At 35.5% G+C, this 25,139-nt stretch overlaps 1 protein-coding gene across 6 annotated transcripts in view; it reads left to right on the top strand.

Moving 5' to 3' along the window:
• The window catches only part of LOC105248709 (protein-tyrosine sulfotransferase), a 322,406-nt gene that overhangs the window by 165,593 nt on the left and 131,674 nt on the right, over positions 1 to 25,139 (top strand). Inside the window, exon 2 of one of the 6 annotated variants that reach the window (XM_025415100.1) lies at positions 13,723 to 13,874. The exons of the other annotated variants lie outside the window; for them this stretch is intronic. The gene's annotated coding sequence lies outside the window, so the exon portion shown is untranslated. The remainder of the gene's footprint in view (positions 1 to 13,722; positions 13,875 to 25,139) is intronic. 6 annotated transcript variants of the gene reach the window in all.

Genomic DNA, 25,139 nt, shown 5'->3' on the forward strand with positions numbered 1-25,139 from the left:
GTGTATGCGTATGACATGCGTCGCGTACGCGAAATTCGACGTTCTCACGACTCGGGGTGACTGACACCTGATGCGTCGATGACCATGCCGTGAATAGAAACGCGGAATCGCCGTCTGTTCAATCGGCGACTTACATTTCTGGAAAAGTTTTTCGCGTAAGATTGGAGCGTCGTTTGTTTCGTTTCGTAAAAAGAAAAATCGGTGCAGGACGTAACGAGACTCGCGAAAATCGTCGCGAAACGTCACGCGATGAATTCGCTGTTTTCAAACGGGAAAAGACTCGAAATTGAGAGCGAGCGTCAGATGACGTGGTGTCCTTGCGCGAAGGTCGATTCGCGCAACGCACAATTTTCTGAAAATGTAGCCGGTCAAATAAACAATACATATTCGCGATTAATAACAATTTCAATGTATACGATAGCATATTTGTGTTTTAAATCTCGAATGTTCTTCTTTCGATATAGCGCTGGAAGTCCCGACGCGAATAGATTTTAAATTATGAGGGGAACATCTTGGGAATGTAACACGTAAAACACGATTTATTAATAACGGTAACCGTAGAGATCATCTTGTGCATCTATAATTTCAAAATACATATTCATCAATCACAAAATACATTACATGAAAGAAAGAGCGAGCAAAAATACTTCTGTATTTAATTATAATATTCATATGTGTGAATTGATTATTGAAATATTAATTTATATAAAATTGATTAAAATATATTTCTTAACAATTCATAAAAATATATATATATATAAATATATATTCCTTAACATATATAAATTAATAAATTTCGCGACAAAACATTTTTTTCATGAAAACAAGAATACAAATAAACATATTATTTCTTTTTAAACATTATCATTATATATTATTTTTAAACATCTAAGCGTGATATTAACGTTCCATTTAAATTTGCTTCAAGTTAAACACTGACAATGAGAGACAATTTGTAACATTCCATTGTTTATTTTCGTATCTCTGAATTTTATTTCATTAAAATTTTTTTTTGTCATAACTATTTTATTAAAAGTTGATTTTAAATTTTACATAGAATAATATTTGGTCATGGCTAGTTTCATGAGAGTTTATCTATTTTGTCACAATATGTTCTCATTGGCGATATTGATTTTTATTACGCGAGAGGCAAACGCACCGCAGAAATAGCTAGTAAAGAATCGTAGAAATTAAAATTATCTGAGTTTAATAGCTTTTAATAGCTTTGTTTATTTAATTCGTAAAATTTCTTATCAATCAGAATAGATTTTACTTTAATTAAGACGTACTAGCCACCTGATAAAATATAAATGATCAAAAATGTAGTTGCAAACTAAACTTGATATTTAACTGAATTATTAAATATAAATGAAACTTTATTATTCATCTAAATGGACTCTCTCAAAGTTTCTCTTCAGTATTTAATTACGGCTACATTTAATTTAAATTGTTAATGTTATGCGATTGCGTGTGTGTGTGTATAGTATAAATGTTCTTCTGAAATTTTCTCCCCCCAAAAATAGGTTGTAAATTCATTTAAAATTTTATAATATTAAAATTAAATAAATGGACGGAATTTTCTAGCATACTCTGTGTAAACGAAATTGAATTAATATAATAAAGATATTTTATTAGTATTAAAATTAGTATAATAAAGATATTTTAGGTATCTCACGATATGACTAATGCCCGGTGAGGAAATAAAGCTATTTCTATTATAATTATATTAATATTTTTATAATTATATTAACATTTTGTAATTAATTTGTTACATTTATTGCAGATATAGGTATTGTATAGAGCAGGATATACATATTTTAACGTACTATTATGCAATGCCATGCAATCCATTGCATTACAAATAAAATATTTGCGTACGCTCTGTTGTTAATTCCCTGTTGATGTATCGCCGATAACTAGTTTAGTTAGTGATTAATTAGTTTCAAAAGCTAAGATTTAAATTTTATTTCAGCGGATAATAATTTGCAATATTTATCGCTTACCGCAAAATTAATCCTTAAGTGGAAATAATATATACACAATTATTTGACTAAAGAGACATGGGGTATCCGAGAAAAAAATTTTACATTTTTATTCTTATAGATACATGATACAAAAATATATTCCTATTATTTTAATTTATCAAATCAACTAAAACAATATATGTATATAAATAAACGGATACATATTTTATTTGCAATTTAAATAAATTATTACGAATTTTTATACAAGATGCTAGAAAAATTCGAGTTAAGACTAGATCGTAAAATTTCGCAACCATGCTTATTAATCACACGTGTTTATTAATTCATCTTATTAGACACTATTGTCAGAAATAAAGAGATCCTGTCTTGAGAGAAGGTTTAGTTGAAGATATACGCATACGTATCTCTTTATCTCTCTCACGGAACAAAGTACAGTTGTATCTTTCGCGGAAAAGTGCCATAAATTATTCTCAGGGAGCCGCGAAATTAACCAAGCTTCTCGTAACTAACACAATATCGTATGAAAGACGCGGTGAAGCTTGAAAACGACGCGCAAAATAAATATCACGGTGCCAGGGTAAGTTCAATATCATAAACGTTATACGAGCTAGCGAGCAAAAACAATAGCGCGAAAACCGAAGGCGAAAAGAGGAGAGGAGCGAAATAATCCAAACGGAAAATCGCCGAGTCATTTTCCGCAAGCTTTACCGGAAATTATCGTTTACTTCTTCATCGTCCTCGCTACATCCGTTATTAAAAATGAAGCACTATTATACAAATATCCCATGTCATTACGACTAATCTAGAGTTGTTCCTTATCGGAATATCCGCAGTTTTATGCGAAACGAGCCACGTTTTTTTTTCGCTCGATGGTGTTGAGTTGCATATATGATTTTACATCGACATAACATTTTCATTTAATTTCCGGAAAACGCAAGATGCACGTAATTGAAAGAGAGTATTCATTAACGTTCCCCTCGTGTTTTTTTTAGACGATAATTGGCTGCAGAATTCAAGATAGAAATCTATTCATTTTTACGTGCCACGCATTTCAATATGAATTCTGATTCTTTTCCCACTAGTTCCTACAGTAAATAAAGTTGTTTCGAATATTACAGACCGCCTAAAGAGAATTCCGAAAGGAATTTTCCTAATAATTTGTACGACGCGGCGATTGTTCCTAATGACTTGCAACGTGTCGCAAAGTTTGTAATTTTCGTCGGTCGCCCCTCTTTCATTCGTGTTTCGCGATAAGAATAATTAACTACTTTACGCGTATTGCATCCTGAGTAAACTTATCGCGGTCGTGGAAATTATTTCTTATTCTCCGCAGCAGCGCTTTATTACGTTACGGTTTTATAAGCCTTTGATAAATCTGTACGGTACATATTTACAACCATGTGTGCATAATCGTTTAAAAAGTTTTGTTACTCGTTCAAATTTACTTGGACGGGTAACTCAATTCTATGCAGTATCCGGCTTAAAGTAGAACTCTTTCATTCGATAATGTCAAACTGTTGATATACAAGCACGATGGTAAATAACGAGAATAAATCACGAGAATGTATTATTGGTTGTATAATTTAATCACGAAAATCGGGAAATGTATAAAACGTGCTGTTGAAGCGAAATCCATTTACGTTTCTCGAATAATTTGCTATTGTCGGAACTTGAGGAATTTGTTATCTGAATAATTGAGTTGTAACTGTGTGGAATGTGTTATCCTATCGCTGAAATAATTACATTTTATCTAAAGTGAGATGTATGTATTGTGTATGTTGCTGAAGTATAGGGCAAATTTGTGTCTCAAACATCGCGTGAAACTCATTTTTGAGATCAAATTTAGGACAGAAAAAGAATTATATTTATATTAATTATGATTTTTTTCGTATATATAAAATTTAAAAATATTTGAAAAAAAATTTGCGTCTGTCATAAAATATATATCAGGATATTTATATCTATTAAAAATTGGCAAATAAATGGAAAATAAATAGAAATTTATTGCGAATCGTATATAAAGCAAATTTTTAGATAAATGTTTGAATATTTTGAATTTTTTTCTAATGTACACATTATAATTATTATTGAAAGATACCTATAACAATGCATAAAGCTCGTTTTCAGCGATTGATTTTTGCGGTCAAATTCGAAATAGAAAAATATTGTATTTATATTGATTATAACTTTTCTATTGTGTGCGCTATATATGAAATATAAAAAGCATTTGAGAAGAAAGTAAATATGTATCTGTCGTAAAATACATATCAGGATATCATATCCATTAAAACTTGTGACAAATAAATTGAAAATATAACAATAAAATTTTATCGCGAATCGTAAATTGTCTAAAGCGAATTTTTAAACAAATATTCGAATATATTTCTTAAAACGCATGCATTAGTCACTATCGAAGGATATTCGCATTACGCACATCGCGTAATTATCTCGGCGGATCTTTGACGGCGACGAGTGGAACGTTATCCTTGGTCGTTTGAATAATCATCGCGAATATTCTAAGGTAATATCCGGACGAGGTTAAATCTGGGCAATCTCTCGCCATTTTGAATCGTTAACGCGTATATACACGAAAATCCAACAGTGTCCTTGTTTCCGCTGGTTGAACACGGCGAAACCTGCCCATAAATCAAGGCGTCCCGTCGACGTGGATGGTCGCGCTGGATGGAAGCGACCACGTCGCCTCTCTGTGAACCGGCGATATGAGGATACGATTCTGCAATCGATATATGGATTCATCCCCGACGCGCCGGGAAAACCTCCCCGCGCGTCAAGGATCAGGGGTTGTCGAGTAACTTGTTGCGGATGTTGCGCGTCTCTTGTACCCGGTCGTTGACAGATCGAACGTCACGCTGCGTCGGAGAAATAGTGGTTATTCGCATTAATTCCCGCCTGTCTAGATCTTACCTATGAAAGGAACATAACGGGGAGAGCTGACGAGCCTTCGGTTATCCAGATACAATGAAACGCATATTACCCAACCGTAAGCTGATGGATAATAATGATATACCTGTAATCGATTATCAGGATTTGCAAGAATACATACACATACACACAACTCATACACATAGTCACATGTACATAGGAGATATAATATGATACGAAATTTATAAGGTGTAAGAAGCTGTCATTTTAAAAATTAAATTAAATTAAATAGTGTCTATTCCCTGGAAAAGCTGAAATTTTTAGAGATTCTGGGGATTTCTTTAAAAAAAATCTCTCTTTGACAATTGTGTTCTTATATTGTAACAAACTTGGCAAGCCAAGTAAGTTATACGTTTAAAATATATACATTGTGTTTTGTTTACAAATTGAATGTTAACAGAATATTGAAGTGTTCGTATTGTTGTAATATTGTGTTGTTTTTTATTGTAATTTTTAGTGATAAAAAGTGGAAATTTTATGCACGTAAGGAATACTTATCGTGCGAAAATTCATTATTCATCTTTTCTAAATTTAATAAAATTAAACGTTTAATTAAACAAATTTATTATTTATTATAAATTAAATATATTTAGAATTGGAAGTTAAATGACTCTACGTTTTTCCTTCGTACGAATGAGAAACGTCAGAAAACACATATAATAAAAAGACTTATTTTAGATAATTGCACCCAAAAATCTTTAAAATATTATCTCAAATTTTTTTTAACAAAAACATCGGAAAGAACAGGAAATTTTTTTACAAGATTTGACATCCGGATTAAAGTTTATATATCTCGATAAAAAAAATATTTTGTTTCAATTTGTCCAAATATATTTATTGCTTCAAGAGCTTCGCTTTAGCGAAGAGAGGTGTATTTTGATGATATTATGTTATCAGCGTAAATATGTGTCCGCAGTTTCCGCGTGAATTAATCTCTCTCGATTAAAGGTCGATTAACCGATTCGTTAAAACGCAGCGATACGTGAATTCGTAGCCAGAGACGAGAATATCGAACCGCACAAGCTCCACCGGCTTTGTGATCCCCGAATCCTGTGTGTTTCGCATATATTTCACCAACGATCATCCACGCTAGTTATTTTTCCGATAGTTAAACTCTCCCTCTCCCCCCCCTCTCTCTCTCCCCCCTCTCTCGCTGCCTTACGCACATGACGTAAATCACGGGGTGCAATCTCGGTATCTCGTAATTTACGAGGTAAATGGCCTCTGTCCCGTCACTCGCTGGGTCGGTGTAGAAAGGTATATGGGGTGATTTGGAAAGAGGATCGCGAACTTGAAAGCTTTAGCGTAACAACCGACTAAGTAAGACGGAACGCGCGTCTTTAATAACTACGTTTTGTCAGGTGAAACTAATGCTTGAAATACGGACGATTTCTTGCATTATCTCGATAACAGATGTTCCTATATTATCTCTTCTTCTCGCGATTTTTGATTCTTTCCTCTTCTCGCGAATAAGTCTGTAATCCTTTGTAATTTATGGCTATTTCGTAACAATTTGTTCGCGCTACATTTAAGTATTTATATGCGGCACTTTTCAATTTAAAATTTCAGTAGGATTACGTAGAATATGCTGACAAAATTGGACTCGCGTTTTAGAAACACCCAGTATTATTTAATAAAAAAAGTTACGGGAAAGTGAAAATGGCGCATAAAAACGTCTCGGTTCCACGCTCGCCCTAGAATGGAGCTACACGAGGTGTGAAAATAAATTAATCTTTCGAGCTAATCGAGTTTCGACACATTTGTCGGAGGAAAAACCGCGTTAGTTTTCGACTAACGTCCCGTATGAACTGGAAACATCGCTATAAATGGTGTACGAACGATGCGAAAGCGGCGTGTTAAATTAATTTCGATGAAATGATTAAATTCGAAATATACCTTTTTATTCGTTCCGCTAAGTTTAATTAATTCACAGGCGAAATTAATTTTTCCCTCGGATTTTCAATGAAAGAGCCAACGTTGTGGACACGCGGCAGGACAATGCAACGCGCATAATTTGACAAGAAGCGGCTTCGCGACCCATTTTCCTCACTGAAAATTCTTGGAAACGTGCTGGCGGTCGTTATGCTCGTTAATTTAATAGTCAACCAGCTGGTCGCGTCTCTATTTAATAGATAGACGCGTTAAATGTACCGGTCGGGGAAGTTCGTGAAATATTCAGCGCGAGCAAAATCGTGACATATTTATTTTTAAACTACGAGTTATCCGGGTTACCTGGGAAAATCTGTCTCTTGTCCACGCTATAATTCCGCGTTTGAAAGATGGATGCAGATGTAAGTCGAAAAATCCGTACAATATCATATTTTTTTCAGCATTCTGTGTATTACTTCGTATACTTGTTTACAATTAAAACTTTCCGTGCGAATTTATTTGGTTATTTTTCTTTTATTTTTGATCTAAAAGAGAGAGTATTCGCAATCTCGCAGGCGTTTCTCTTTTGAAAGAAATATCTCTATAATCCTCAAATTAAAATGAAAAACATGTATTTTAAATTGTCGATATCAATTTTAAATCATTAGTATTGGAAATGGAAATAAACTTTTATAAATTAGTTTTGAAAGAAGAAGAATTATTAATAATAATATTAATAATATATATATATATATATATATATATATATATATATAATTTTAAAATATACGTGGGCAAACTTTAGTTTTTATGTGTGATACTTTACTTTAAATGAATTTTAATTCAAGTTTTAATTGCCTCAAGATATTTTATGTTAAATATTAAAATGGTTTTCCTTCTTTGTAAAAAAATATAATTTATTTATAAATAAAATTATTTATAAATAAAATTGTTTTGCTATTTTTTTTGGATTTATCATATTTAAAACGCTATTCTAACGTTATTAATTTCCTTAAATATTACGCTTCTTTTTTAAACGTTATATTTACACAATCTCGGAGTTTGGCTCGTTTGGAATAAATACGTGAAGAGCTTGCTTTATATAATCTGCAAAGTTTATATTTGTAGTGTGATTGCAGCGGTGCAAAAATGTCAAAACCGATAATTTTGCATTTATTTCCTTTTCCTCTAAAGGCTCATAATTTAATATTCGACTGACGCGATCGCGATTGTTAATCTAGCTAAGTAGATACTCCTCGAATCTTAAAGGGAGCATTAGGGATATAGTACATGGAAGCAGCGAAGCAGACAGGAAATGCAATAACCTATAACTGCGTTCGCGTTACTTAATTAAATTACGTGTACAAGGACGCGCGTGCCGCGAATTGCGCATCGAAACCAGTTTGCAATGACGTAGTTTCCACTTCACTAATTTCCGTATGAAAGTGTCCATGGTCACACGAGTGTAATGTTGTTTATTCCATACTTATGACAATGGCATTATTTTACGCAATGGAATTCCCATTAAAAAAATTAATTCGTCAAATATGCCTCCTTCTATGATAACGAATTAAATGTTCACACAAGACAAATGTTTTTTAACATTTTAACCATTTATAGACTTGTACATAAATATTTTGTTTCAATAAACTTGTTGACTAAATTTGGGGCGCATTTATTTCTTTTTTCTATTCAATAAAAGAAAATATTTTTGGGCAAAACGAATATATTGGTGAAGCATCTTGTATTTATCAACTTGAAATTTTTTTTTTCGACAAGAAATAAAAATAACCGGCCTTAATCCGGATGAAAAAAGTAATCAAGATGAAAACAATAATGTGTGAAAATTCGCGCAAATCCTGTTTGTAATAGTTTACATAATTACATCGTCAAATCGAATGGATAAATACATTCTCGGCGGCTGATTGCGAGGAAAACGGAATTTCAGCGATTTATATTCGAGAAAAATTTATAAAGCTGACATTTCTTTTTCAACGAAAAATTATTTGTTTACGTTTTTCATCAAATTATTGTACTAGATTCGCGAATAATGAGCTCGTAAATGATCCGTGCACGTGTAAAATATGCACGCTATTCTCTTCTACGTTTCACCCGATACGCTGATAGGTAATGTTATCGGAGAATTATTTTTAGAGCACTTTCAGCATTTTTGCCCAATGTCGTAGAAAACGCCATGCACAAGGTTAATGTGAAAGATATCAAGGTGTAATATGAGAGGCAGATGCGAAATTTTCTTTCTCGCGCGAGTAAGATAGACGGCATCGTATATATTCGCCGAAACGAGTCTCTTAGACATTAATGTTATGCAAACGCGAGATACGACGAGGGAAGGGGCAGGGAGGTGGATTTCGCTCCGTTTCTCAGTTTAGCATCGCAGAGTGTCGGATTAAAGATAAGACGCAAGAAGTATCGCACTCGTTCGTTACCGTTACGATGGTAATGAAATGAAAACATCAATGAGAGCTCCCGGAGAAAAGCGAGTCGCTCTTAATACAGGTGCTTGAATTACCTGGAGGAAACGAGGAGCTATACGTATATCACGTATGAATAAGAACGACGTGTGTAATATATCACGTATGAATAAGAAAAAAATTACTAGTTTTATTTTTCTGGTTAATTAAAATTGCCAGCCAAGTGATAGAAGGAGGGTAGAATCTTCGATGTTTCTGCACCTTTGAAAATGTCGAGGCATTTTTTCGACATTTTATATTCGCCCAGTCAGCATCGCTTCACGTCGTGCTGCGAAAAACTGATTTATCTACCTTGTCTCTCCGGAGACACGTGAAGAGAATAAATAAATGTCTGAATTAACTTGTGTCTCGCGAATTTTGCCAGTGTTGCGGAGCATTTTTGAATTTCACGACACGAAAGTATTTCACTTTTGGTACATTTTGGACGGGAAAAATATACTTACTTGCATACGTGTACTTGCATAGCTGCAAAATAAAGAGATGCGTATTGTTACAAATATTTCGAGTGTCCTTAAATATTTCAGTAAATATTTTTGCAGGATGCGCAAACAGAAGCACGTAGAGCATGATAAATTAATGCTTCTTCAAGTTTTAACGTCAGATATAAATGTATGAATATTAACTCTTGTGAATGAATTATTTTTACGAGTGAGAAAGACATTATTGCGATTTCAAGCTATAATAAAATGACGATATATTTGTTATTGTAATATTAATTAATTAATTATTTAATTAATTAATTAATTATTTAAATAATTAATTAATTATTTAATTAATTAATTAATATAAATTAGGTTTGTGGTAAAATTTATTATTATAATTTATGTATTTTGATATAAAATATTTTATAATGAAAATTATAATAAAAATAAATGTACACATTTTTAATTAATTTTTAGAGAAATATTTTCTTTAGAAAATATTTTTAATTTAAGTGATGCTTCATCCCTAGGTGCAGATGAGAATATTCGCATATTATTAAGAGAAATATTAATTCCAAATGTGTATCAAGATTGGGACAAACGTGCAAGTATTTTATATACGCGATAGCGAAATATTTTGCGTACAATTCGTGTGACCTGATTAAAATTTCACCGTAATTTTCGGTGATTCGTGCACAGATTTTCGCGATTGCGCACGTCAAGCTGTAATCCGCTCTTCGTGTATACGTTATTTGCGTGTTTGCATTCCTTTGTTTTAAGATATATATATACTCGTGTGGCACAATCTTACATCGGGACTTAAATTAATGCCTCCATATATTGTATTCTTTGCAGATTAGCATGCGCGCGAGATAATTCGTAAAGTTGCTCGTTCGAAACGTGACGTCTTCAATCTCGATCACGTGAGATGGAGATTTCGTGATATTTCACGAGCGGCGAACGAAAAAAAATCATTATACGAACGCGAAATATAAAACTGGAAACACGAGAAACTAATGAAACGACAGAAAAAGCTTGTAAAATTATATAAACGTTAAAATCCAGAATCTGGATCCGGAAAAAATTTAGAAAATTCCTTCGCACAAAAGCGTATTTTCATTATTTGAAATAGAGCTCGTTATTTACGAGAAAATTACGAGAGCACATTTTACGACTGATTAATTACGAGAAAAATACGAGAGAACATTTTACGACTGTGGGTGAAACAAGGGATTGTCACGTTCAGAGAGCGTGATTTCTCGGAAAAAAGTCGCACCCAGGACTTCGCGACCGACTCAAGTAAAGGGGTGAGACACGCGAAAATGGATGACGGGCGACTTTCTAATTGCATTCGATTAACAGTTTAGTTAGCGTATCGCACTAGTTTGTGAGTTCCGATCAAATTTCTCGCGACTGACGCCAAGTTTCCGTTTTTGCGGCACGAAAATGGGCACCATTTGCCATGTCGGGCTACAGGCTCGATCGTGGACAAAAAGTGAGATAATTGGATTCTATTCGGAGGATCATTCATCGCGTCGCTTTTCGCGGGAGGGAGGAGAAAATTTCGAATTACATCGCGTCGAGATAGATATCGAGATTACGGTAAATCTCGTTTCTCAGATAACGCCCTCGTGATAATGCTATTAGGTGTGGCAGCACTCTTGGTACGTTTTACAGCACTTATTTTGTTGACCAAGAAGGCGAGAGAGAGAGAGGCAAATAAAGTCTTTGACCTTAAACTCGAACCCGAATGCGTGATGTAATGCTCGGTCGTTAACCTGCTCTTGCACGGTTCCAATATCCACCCACCGCACTCGCTTATTTATTTCTCGCGTTTGATCACGCGAAACCAGGGAGATTGTTGGAGCGAGTCTGTTTTTATTGCGACTCGATCAACGAGCCACATTCCGTGTCTGGATCCTACCTCGTTCTATTTCTGTCTCGAATAAAATGAACCGCGTGTTTCTCTGCAATTTGCATTCTCTATCAAATCTTCCTCCATATTTTGTTCTATCAATAATATATTTTTCTAAATATTTTCACATGATTTCGCGAAACTCTGTTATTTCTAAATGTACACTGATTATATCTATATAGAAATATTTATATTTACATTCTGCAATTTTTTAAATAAAATTTCAACAAATATTAATGAATGAACTCGTAAGAATGCTTTTTATTATTTTTCAGTATTCATTTTTCTCGCGTATAATCTTTAATTTAATTTTTTTCAATTTTTTTTTACAAAAAAAATTGCTTCTATTCGATTAATGTTATTGGAATTTTTATCTTTTCATATGTAATTTAAATACGTGAGTCTTCAGTATTTATTTTTTCCATGCGCGAATATAATTTCTTTCAAGAGTAAAATATTTTATATAAAAAATTGCTATTCGATCCAGGTTAATGTTATTAGAATTTCCAATCTTTTTATAAATAATTTATAAAAGTTACTCTCTCTCTCTCTCTTCATGAATTTGCCGTGTGTCAAAAAGCGGCAAACGTTTCGTCCAAACTGAAGCGTACTTGTATAAAAGAGTCACGTCGTTTTTGACATGACATATAATATTTGATTATTGGAAAACGGTTTTTTTCTGTTTTTTTATGAGAGCCATCCATAAAACTGAGACTTTCGAAATCCGTCATTTGTATGTAACGACCCGACAGTCGGGAAGCATCCGTTCCAAGCAGTTTCTGGAATCCAATCGACGATTCCTTCAGAAAGTATGATTCGAAGGTAGAATATCTCGGGCAAATTTCACGAATCGAAAGAAACTCTTGCCGATTTTTCCTCCACCTTGTCGCGTCTAGTGTGGATCATGTGAATTTTCGGATAAATCGTCGTCGTGTTTCGAAACGATAATAAAATCGGTCGAAGCACATCCCGAGGAAGGTCGTCGAGTCCGGTTGGATCATCGCCAGATCATTTCCTGGTCTCGCCGACCACGGATATTCCGCGCGATGCCTGGCAAATATTAGACAAAGGAGGAGACGTCATCCTTCCCGCACCAGATGATCTTGCTGCCAATCTGATTTTCAAATATATAGGGATGTAATGAACCATCCTCGTGATATTAACCCTCCAGGGTACTATGTCGTGGCGTATTCTGTATAGTGCTTTGACTATTCTCCAAATACTCGAGAAGCAGTATCTGATTATAATTGGCGAGGAACGCAACTTCTCGAGCAATATGAATTGTTATAATGAAGACACTTTGAAGATTGAAACGAGGTAGTTAATTTTTATTTATTTGCGAAAAATCTAAACAGGAATTGAGTAATTGGTCCACTTAATCATTAATATGATTATAAATACAAAAATATTGCAAAAATATTATAAATACACATATAATATGATGTAAATATTTTTAATATTAAATTTCAAATATAACTATCATATATTTTGATATTATATTTTATTTTTAATATTAAATTTATATGATATATTATTATTTATGAACTAAATTAAATTATGTTGTAATATTTATAATAATATAAGAAACATTATAATATTATAAATATTATAATTCTTAAAATTATGATTTATATACACGAACTTTCTCATTTAGTGTAAAAAAAATATTTATTGCTATGTGTGCGCTTATACATTTTTTTATAAATATACTCCGAAGTATATATAAAAGGTGTTCAAGTTGTACATCATTGATGCTTCTCGGCGATTCAACTTGAAGTAGAATTTACGACATATTAAAAATCGATGTTTCAGTATGAAGATATTTAATATTAGACTCATTATAGAGTAGCAGTGGGGGAAACTTTCGCTAAGGATGCTAAAATTATCAAGATTTTCTCTGTCGTCATCGATGAACAGCAAAGTAGATCAAAGGCTATCGACGAGTAAACCACAGTAGGCAGAATTCGACAAGAGATTATCTCTGTCGCTGTCCCTTCTTTCTCTCTTTCTGTCTCTATCTCTTTCACCTAGATATTTGCGCGTCTGTGTATTATTGCTCGTGTACTTTACGATCTCACTTCTCTCTTCCATAACAGACACGAGTACACGACTCGGCGAGATTACTGAGACGTCTCGCGACGTTTGCGGGGCAATTTGCGGTACAATGATTGCGAGCCTCCGAGGATGCAAACGAGACGACATCCACCCTCGGGGTGCCGCCCCAAGTTGAGCGTGTCGACTGGAAGAGGTACTTATTGTTACTCAAAATAACTGTCTCTTCAGATACGAGAGAGTGTCTATCAACCCTCCTTTTCATTCTCGAATCTCTCGAATCAGTTGTACAGCAAAATAAAAAAAATTTCAATTCTCAGGGATTTATTTTTTACGAAACTTCAAGATCCAGGAATTCAAGAAAAAATCATTTCTCGGTAATTCATCGATGTACTCGCAGAGCATCATGTTGGTGTAAAGTTTGATCGTTTACCTTCATAACACGTTGTATAATTATTACCGTGGCGCGTTAATAAGTCTTCTTCTCTTTCAAATTACCCCAATGAGAAAGAGAGAGGAAGAGAGAGGAAGAGGAGGAGCCTTTCCGCTTTCTACCTGCAAAAGGCAAGTGCGCGGCTTTCTCGAGTAACCTGCGAGCATTAAACGTAATTACTATTACGAGCCGCTACGAAATACCTGACCTCGCAGGGGCGGCGCAGGGGACGAAGAGGAGAGGGAGGGGAGGGGATGCCGGTGGCGCCGGTAAGGCTGCGGTTTCCGGGACAGTTTTGTCGTGTGCGTTTCGCGGTTTTTGCGGCGCGCCGCGTGCCGGCTTTGCCCCGACAAGAGAACGTTGGTCCTGCTAACGATGGTTAACGAGCTCGAATGAACGAGCTATGCGCGCGAGAGACATTTTCCTCCCCCCTTCTCCTCCCCATTTCACCTCCCTTTCTCTCCCCTTCGCTAAATTCACCTGTCAACAGCGCACGGTTTACGTTCGCGTTACGATGTTGCGCGTCCCGCAAATTTTATCGGGCACCGCCAGAAATAATCCGCGTAATCCAGCGAGAGACACGTCAACGTTCTGCTCCATATCATCATTTTTCGCGACGAGAGAATTAAAAGATCCATCGGGAATTTATTCCTCCGAAATTTGTGTCCGTTTTAGCTGTTTGAAATAGAAGAGATAACTTTTTTACTCCAATTTTTTTATACGGTTTGGAATGAATAGATATTGCTTATGAGTATCTATATTGTTTTTGAAGAGGTCTTGCAGAATTCAATTTTTTACAAAATTTAAATAGATATTTTATTTATAAATTAGAAAAAAATAATATCACGCGAAAGGCATCTTTCCCCTTTTTTCTTCTATAATTTTATATTAAATTCACCTGTCAATAACGCATGGTTTACGTTCGACGTCACGCGTCCTGCAAGTTGTGTTCATGTTGCCGGAAATAATCCGCGTAATCGAGCGACACGCAAGGTTTTGCAACGTGTCATTTCTCGCGAAGAAAGAAATAAAAAAATCTGTCGATAATTTATTCTTTGGAAATTTGCATCCAGCTATTCGTAGAAAGAAATTGCTTCTTTATTTTAATTCTTATCGGATTTGAAATGTGAATATACACTACTTATAAGGGTAGCTTTATTTGAAAAAATAAAAAATTCTCAATTTTTTTACACTTTAAATCAACATTTTGCTTATAAATTAGAATAAATCAATAAAACTGTATTATATGTTTTACAGATATAAATTATATTTTGCGCGAGAAGAATAGTTTACTCACACACACACAAATATATAAGATATACATTTCACAAAGTGTACATCTTATGCGCTCCGGAGGAAAGATGTATACCTTAAAGATACAAATTATGACTATATTACATTAATCGCGCGCCGTATTTCCATTCATATTTTACTTACGATTCTTTCGTTCACGCTGCGTGTGTTTCTACCAGAGTTTCCTCGACATTACGATGAAGGATCGCCTCGTGTTGCCGGTTTCTTTAGCGTCACAGGGAAGCTGAATTTTTTCTCACCGACGACGGAAGCTCGTTTTGCAGAGAAAGGCACAAGACGTGAGACAGCGAGGAGCATTCTTCGTAAGACAGAGTTGAGGAAGTCGACGATGGACCCAGAGGAAAAGTATCGTCGAGAAAATAGAAATAAAAAATAGAGAGAGATAGAGAGAAAAATACAAGAGACGAGATAAATGCAGCAACACCTTGTTATTGCGCGAGGAAGTGAAATATCGTCGGAGAAAGCAGAGTAGTATTGGACGAAGGGAATTGGAAGAAAGGAATCGCGTGAATTGGAGATTGATCCTGTCGTTATTATTTTACACAAATGTCTAACGATTGCGTTCTGCTGCACGCGAGAAATCGCATCACGGAGGGAATTCCATCCGTTGGAATTTCATCTTCGTTGAGAGAACGAGTCAGTAGGGTCGGGCAACGACAAAGTTGAGCGGGAGAAAACGGATTTGATAAAATTATCTGGATTGTTTTGTCATTTCGATCTTTGATTTGTCGTTTTGTGAGTAGAATCGCTTTTCCGATTTTGCTAAATTTTATTTCTTTTAGGAAAAATGAGAGAGAAAGGAGAGGAGGACTTGGAAAATTGATGGTTCGCTCACGATTTCATGGATCTGATATCTGCTAAATTACACAAGTTTGTTAGCGCATTTAACTGCGTAAAGTTACATTAATTTTTGCGTTTGCAATTGTAATGTTTGTGGAATTGAGGATATCTTTCGGAAATGAGCGCGACGTATTTCTTTTTCGAAAGGAAAAGGAAAGCATTCTTGTATGGAAAAAAGTTTAAGTAACGAAAATATTAAATAAATTTTCTGTCGTGTGAGTTAAAATGTACGAGAAACATCATTTCGAATTTTTCAGTAAACATTTGATGTACATTCGATGTAATCGTGGATATAAAGTTTCCTCCTCGAAAAATCGACGCGACGTCTTGCGAAGAAAGTCGAGACGAAAGTCTGGATGGAATTCGATTCCGCGAGTCGGGAAATGGCTAAAGTGGCTAATTGGAATCCCGGTGTCGATGCTATTGGAGGTTCACCTCGTTCGCTGTTAAATGCGGTAAATTCCACGAGCGGGTGCGATTCGTTTCTCGCTTCTCGTCCCGCTTCTCGATAGACAACTCCCGCGATATCCAAGTTCTCGTTCAACCACCAGGTCGTTTCCCACCTTCTCTCCCGTCTTCTCTTCTCAAATTCTCCTCCATCTCTCGCTCCCTTGGCACACAGTTTAAAACACTTCCTCTTTCGTCCGCTCGCCTCTCTTCCGCTCACCTTTTATTTTTTTCTTCCCCTCGTCCCGTTCTTCTGGTATCTCGTCGAGCCTTTTTTCCCTCACCCTCATCGGCTAAACTTAATTTCGTCGGTCGGATCGATAAGTAATAGACAATATGACGAGGCACCTGATCGAGGCGGAGTTACTTTCGGTTAATGTCTCTCGTCTGGACGCCATTTCGTGAAGGTTTGTTATCTTTAAAATATTCGGGTTTCTCTCCCCTCATCGATATCGTATAAATGCAACTTTGTAGTAAAATAGTGAAATATAAAAACTTGACATCTTGAATATTATTCTGTAGAATAGACTTTTTACACCAGCGTAGTATTCACTCCAATATTTATTTTGTACACGTTAGTATCCTGTTTGTGATCGAAATATCTTACCCCTTGATACTTTATCATTTTGACAAAAATGATAAAATGAATAAATCGAATATATTGAAATGCATGGATCTCGTTTCGCTCGACGGAAATAAAATCTTAATGAATTTTCGAAACGTTCATCGGGCGTTGCATTGAATAAATTCAATTTTTATGTATAACGGCATTTCGTATTTCGATCAGATTCATCGATCGTCAACCGTGACACCGTAATAACGGAAACATTCGTTCGAATAGATGCATCATAATGAAGCTGGAGATCAATTGTCATTGACTTATGACCTCTGGTCTCTTGCGGGCTAGATTTTTGGCGAAATCCATTTTCATTTCTCGATATTTATTTATAGGATTGGATAAAAATATTTACGGTATCTAATTCCAACTGTATATTTTTCGAAAAAAGCTGTAAATTTCACGAAATTTCATTTGCAACGATATACGTGTGCTCCATTTTCACCGCGTTATTTTCGGGCGATCGATTTCCCTGGAGCTGATTTGCACTCCAGAGAAAATACTAAACGCGAGAAGAGAAATTTTAGATTTTTTCAATTTTTAATTTACACGACCAACATTTTCTTCGATAAGAGAAACTACGTCGCCCGAAGGATAACACGGTAAGCTATACACTCTGTACATTCTCGGTGCATTTATATCACGTTGGGTTGCATCGGTCACTCAAAGATGCTACGGAGACTATCATTAGATTAATTAAACTCGCTCGGCGATGGTCGTCGATTTGTGAGGAGGTGCGACGATCGTTACATCGGTAACAGGAATAGTGTTCTGTTGGTCGGACCGGCGATATAACGAGGTTAATTAGTCCGACGAACGGACGTAGAGAGAAAGCTCCGATCCCGAAATCCTTCCATTAACGTCGTCAGCTGCATGCGTCATTACAGTCCTACGGTCGTCGTATAACTCGAATCCTCCGGTTGTCCTATCCCCGCATCCTTCGTAGAATCATATCGCTAATTCGCCGATTAGCTTACTCTGTTGTCAAAATGTCCGATCGATTCACTGGCGAAACATTCGAGACGGCGCGCTGTGCATTCGGCAAAACGTACAGGGTGTTTCGGAACTTCGGATCCTTATACTAGTTAAACAATTACGCATTCTTGATTTATTTTGCGCCGAGAATAATTGTCGATTTTTGGGCAGGTATCTTCTTTGATTTTTCGTCATATAAACGAAATACAAAGAATATCAAAACGCAAACTTAAAAATAAATATTAATACACACACGAGACGAATCGATATTTAAAATGCAAAATGAAAAATTTCTTTTCCACTGCATGTTTCACGATTAAAATGAATAAGAAATGAAACAAATATTACGAATCGCGAATTAAAGTCAGTTATCGTGTCACAGGTGATCAACTAAAACGTCGTTGATCAACCGTGATGAAGCGTACTTGTGCGTTAAGATTAAACGATCCTGTGGAGGCTGTAAATCTAGCGGGAAACATCCGAGGGTGGATGTTTTACAATTACGACTATCGCGAAATTCTACACACACACGTACACACTATATCTCGACACAACTCTGCGCGATAATTTCGAGTTGTCAAGTACTGCCAACGTACGCGACGTCGCGTGTATGCGATATAGTATCGCGTAGCTCTCTCTCTTTTTAATTGCTCTCTTTTCGTTCGAAAATATTTCATGTAGAACGCGGCTCGAGAGCGGTTTGCCGGAAAAAATGACATCGCCAGAGCGTTACCGCATGTGATAAAAAAAGAATACATACACACACACACACATATACGTGTATGCAAGGCGTGCCGATCCGCGCTCGTTATAATTTTTCTTTTTCCCTCCACTTTTTCACCAACTACGCATTCTTCCTTGGTTGTTTCGCGTTGGTGAGAAATTTCGAAACATTCCACTTAAAAGTGGCATCCAGCCAGTGTGTTGTAGTCGCGGGAAATATTCTTTTCATTTTTTCCCCATCACGAGACGTCTACGAACTTATCTTGTATGACGGCGAGACAAGTCGAGGCGGAAATTAGAAATCGATTTCCTCGCGAGCCTTATTAAAATCCTATGAAATTGCGTTTGTCGTCGATAGTTTACGTAAAAAGCGCGTAAAACTATATTCGAGAGAAAATTGCGCGAGCAAAAAAATATCAGCGCTGCGACGAAGACATTAAAATAAATATGAAATTAAAGTCGAGTAAATTGCATAATATGTAATTTAATATTGAGAGATATTTTACATATCTCTCGTAATAGTTGACCTGAAAAGTTTTATATACTCGTATCTTATTAAAATATATTTTAATATTTGTGGAAAAGGAAGAAAATATATATATATATTTTTTCATAAAATTTTTATATCACTTTTTTATAGCATAATATTTTTTTAATATTTTATATAGATATTTAAATCTGATAGAGTAAGTTGTAAAGAAATTTTTTATATGTTGTACGTATTCCCTTTGTGCTAGATTACACTAATGACATTTATTAGTGCATCAAAATGCAATTGTATCAAAATAGAATTCACTGTCGCATCGATATGTAACATTGATTTTTATTTGAATATAACTGCGCCTTTTCCATTTTGATGTAATATTTTTTTTCTCACTGGTGTAATATATTTTTACTGGTGTATATTTTTACCAGCCGCAAAATGGCTGAAGATTCCATTTCAACATACAAATTAAATGCACCGCGCAGTAACTGTCGGCCTTCCTATGGTTATTATCGCGCTAATTGCCTGTCCACGCGAATATAAATACACGCTCGTGATAATCATATCAGCGTGCGTGAAACATCGTAGACACCGGTTACTATTATTAAACGCTTAAGGAAACATCGGTAATAGTCTGTGAATGTCGGCTAACAGGACAATATCGAATTGTTCACCTTAATTCATACTTGTCGGCGTAGATCGATGAGACTTTCTTTGATACGTAAATTGAAGTTTACACGCGAGAACATTTTCGTAGTAAAATTATATAATTTTTACGTTGGAAAAGTAAACGATAGCACAGGATTAAAATTCGAGAGGAAAACAATGGATTTAATCTTCCTCGATAAATGACACATTGATCTCTCTAATGATGGAAATAAAAAATTAGAGTTTTTTAATTATCTTTTAACATATTAACTATGATAAAGAATTTTTTCGTAGTCTTGATAAATTTTATGGATATTATATTCAATCTGTGAAATCAAGTATGAATCATATGCACTTATGAGTTAATCTATAAACAATGTGAAAGATTTTAGATAGAGATCTAAAGCGCGAGCACATGTCATATTAGATTTATATCAATGCTCGATCATTTTGTAGATTGCAAGATCGTTGAAGTACATTGACTTTAAATTGCTCGTTATCGCGCATAATCGTTTTTTAATCTTGTTCAGTCCTCATCGATTAAAGCGAGGAAATTGCACGAAGGCATCCATAAGAATTTTTATAACATTTTATCTTTGTTAAATAACAATTACGGGATTATTTATTTATTAACACGTTAAATCTTGTGTTATTGTTATCTTACATAAAATGCATATCAATTGTAATCGCAATTGTACAAAGAATAATGTAAAATCGTAGGATAATTTAGCGCCATTTTTTCCACTTTTCCTACGTCCTGAAATTTTGCTGTAACTGAAAAAAGTCGCAGGAATTCTACAACGAAGCTAAGGAGTACACTCTTGTAGAAAAAAAAATCATATGACTTTAATGTGAGATGCGATGAACCCTCGATTATCGGAAAACGTTTAACTTTAAGAGCGTTCTACAAAACTGTGAGACTTTCGATATACAACGATTCTCGATAGATGGAATTTCAGCGAAAGAAGGAAGGAACAAGAGACACAGATCCTTTCGGAATTGGACTCTTCTGACGTTGAGCGATGCAATTGAATTTTCTTATCGCTCGGCTCGCGGTGCATTGGCCTTTAGCGAATAACGGACGCTATTTTGGACCACGAGAGTAGTTTTGCGAAAGTGTAAGGTGGCTTGGAGGAGGCAACGGGAACAGAAAAGAACAGCATCTTCAACAACTCCACGCCCGCGTGCACCGAAGAAAGAGGAAGTGGGTGGATTTAAACGAAATTGCTTTTGGTCTGGCCGTCCCTTCGAATGTCGCCAACGAGATAGAGAGGTAACGAGATTGCAGCTACGTGTGTACGGAATACGGACGATACGTATAGTTATGCTCCATCCTTTGAGCGAAGCTCGCCGGATGTCGTAGCAGTTAGGATACTCTCTCGTGCGGGCGCGAGATTCACCGGAAGTGCGCACATGCGCCCCAAATGACGCATGACGAACGAGTGGATGCTCGCCGAAAATGCAGCGCGCGAAGGAAATGCGAGCGCGTTGCTGGTGGTTTTAAATTTTGCTAGTTTAACCCAAGACCAGCTTCTCTCTCGGGGGATGCGATTTATTAAAGGCTGCGCAGGAAAATGTACGCTAATTTCACAGTATTTTAATATTTTTTTTTTACGAGAATACTTTTTTTAGGAATTTAAATAATTATATTTAATTTAAAAAATTCGAACGATTAAAAAATGGATTCATTGTTTGAAAGAGTTAAACTGTATTTGTTGAACATTAAACAATTATAAGCTGAAACATATTTAAAATTTAAAATATATCTGTCTATTGGTTACAGTTGAAGAAATTTCCTCGAAAATGCTTTTTACGCGCAATCAATTAATTTAATAAGAATAATGACATATATGTGAATACTGCAGTTATTTCTGCCATTTGTTTAAATTATCTATAAATGATAAATTGCGACTTGCAGCCTTGGTAATAGCAAGCTAATAATGTAAAAATATTTTCTGTAAAAAAATTATAAAAACAAAACGAGGTAAAAACATGTTTAAAAGAAATTAATTTTAATTTTCGACGCTCAGCATTTAATTCGTTAAACGACGAGATATAAAAAAATTAATCAGTGGTGAATCTAGGTCCAATTTGCATGATAGCATTTTGGACGCCCCAATTGCAAGTCACGTCGCGTCTAAATGGCAATCTGCGAAACACTTCTTATCATGGTAGAAAGACGCGACACGCTCGTGTCGCAGACACACACACACACATGCACGATAACGTCATTTTTACAGTTGCAGTAAATTACATAGCTCCAGCACTCGCGGAATTCGGCGGGATGTCATCGTTCGTGTTCGTCTGCAACGATAGAGCGAATAAAGTGCCGAACGTAATAACGTTTCGACGTGGTACGGCATACCTCCCCGTTGCCTCCTCCCTCCTCCCCTCTTCTTTCGCTCCCTTTCTTCCGCCCTCCGCACCTGTGCAATTTGCTTCGCAAAAAGTTGACAAACGGAACCACGGACCATCAAATATCTGCAACACGGAAATGTGACGGAGAACGAGGGAAGAGATGATGTTAAACGGTGCGCCGGAAAATTTTTACATATATATAGGCAATGTTTTCGATATCATTTGCGGAAAATTTCGATATGCAAGTTCGAGAAACTTTCCGTGAAAAATAAACTTAATGTCTCTAATCTGTATTTTTTTTTTAAATAACGAATGGGAACGCGGACCTGTTTTTCTCTCCGAGCATCGTGGATCATATTTCTGTATCCGATGCGATACGCAAGAAATTAATTCGACAGCAAAAATCTGGAATTTTTTTTTAAATAAAAACAAGCGCATGATATTTTTCATTTGAATATTTCCACGTATTTGCACTCTACACGCATTAACAGTTATTATTAATAATACCGTATTCCGTGTCGCGAATTAATTTTCATCGATACTTGGAAATACCACACCTGGATAATATTTTGATAATTTAGTCAATTTAATGCGGAGAATATATCGATATTCATTTGTAATTCAGATAAAAGCACCTTGTCATCATCGCTTCGCGTAATTAATGCGAAAAATTATAAATTTCGAAAAGCTAAACGCGTGATTAAATTGTTTTTCATAACTTTTATCTTCTCTTTTTTTCTTCAAGCGAAATGTTTCTTTCGAAAAAGGGTTCAAGTATGTCTCTCGCTGCATTATATCTTACCCGAACCCTCAACACTCATTTTCGCGTCCTCTCATCCATCACTGCCGTTTGACGTGAGGCGAATTATGTTTAAATACAATGTGTCGCTCTTGGAGGAGGACGACGCTAACGCAGCTAATAACGGGACGGGACGATAACAAAGCGAGACGAGCGTGTCGATATTTCGGAGCAGCGTTTCAGTGTATACGTCAGTGTACACTCGCCGATAATATATTGATAGATTGATATCCTTGCGCGCGACCCCGAATATCCGACGAAATTCGAGGGAGGTCGTCGCACGCGGGTTTGATATCCGTATATTTTATGCACTATCGCGTGTGTACTCCATTTCATTCGTTTCCCGGACAGGCCGAACTGTCTCTGATCGATGAGAGGCGTGTCGTGTCCCGCGCTTTGCATCTTCACTCGCAGTCTTGCTCCAGATACGAGCAGCAGTTGCATACACGATCATCCCTTTCACTCTCTCGTATTGTTGTCTCTGTCTTCGTTTCTTTTCAGAAACTCTCGTATCATTCCGCAATCTTTCAAGAACGTGTGCATGTTTATGTATGGTATATGTACTATTATATATTATATACATATGTATGTTTGAATATCATATAAAATCTCAGATGAATTTTATATGTATTTTTTTTTTATTCCGACCCAAGATATTTATTTTTAAAGCGTCTAATACATGTATCCATTTTACATTTTATTATTTTAAATGATTCCCTATAATGCGTATATCTTGTTACAATAATCCTGAATAATTCTGTTTAAAAATACAGAGAAAGATGACGAAAATATGAAATTAAAATAATAATATCAGAAGCTGCACAGAAATTATATATGTATGACATTTGAAAAGAAAAAATAGTTTTTCTTTATCTTGTATCGTTATTGTTCGTTTTATCAATAGCTGTTTAAAAATAGAAACCGTACATATTTATCCAAGAAATCGTACAAAGATAATACGCTTTTACGAAAAGACATGAATGGAAGATTAGATAGATTAAAAGTAAATAGGAATATGATTATGTAATAATCGGAATAGGATACTAATTTGGACTTTTCTAGCAATTTGTGTCAACTTAAGAATAAAGTCCTTTTTTTTGGATCTGAGCTTAGGTACTCGAGATGTTCGAACGTTGCTAAAGTTCGTAAGACAGGGATCGGGAGTTGATTGCATGTGTTGAAGAGAATATGATGCCGTGAAAGCGCACAAGTTTGGAGACAAGTTGGGAACGAGCGAGAACAAGATGAATGCGCGATGAAGTAACGTAGTGTGATCGATGAGAAGCGCAAAACAGCTCGAGGTACGTTGTGACGTAATAAAAAGGAGGGCTCGTACCTGTAAATAACAAATTAATGGTAGACGAGTGCGTTAACAGAACCATCGACTAATTTATCACGACCGTTGGCAACGGAGATAAAAGAAAACGACGAAGCGTGCGAATAAAAAGAATGAAGAGGGTAGAAAAAAAGAGAGAATGGAACGAAAACTAACGAACGTGTAACTATGCCCCGAGAGAAACAAGGCGCGATTTCCGCTTCTATTGTAATTGTAGATCTCTCGATATTCGTTTCTCTTTCATTTTTTTTCGATAAATGACAATCTCGCGTAGACGTGTCTAGCTGCGTTAATTTAGATAACAATGCTTTCAAGTGTATTACGCGTCGATCGAAAGTTTGCGAAAATATATATTAATTGAGCCGATCATTTGAAAAAAGAGATTAATCATATATAAAGGAAATTTATTAAAATAAAAGGTATTTAGAGAAAAAATTACGAAAATTCTTATTGTTAGTGTTAATATTAAAATAATATTAATACTAAAA

The sequence above is a fragment of the Camponotus floridanus genome, unplaced genomic scaffold, assembly GCF_003227725.1.
Source record: "Camponotus floridanus strain SB8 unplaced genomic scaffold, Cflo_v7.5 scaffold97, whole genome shotgun sequence".
Classification (NCBI taxonomy): Eukaryota; Metazoa; Arthropoda; class Insecta; order Hymenoptera; family Formicidae; genus Camponotus; species Camponotus floridanus.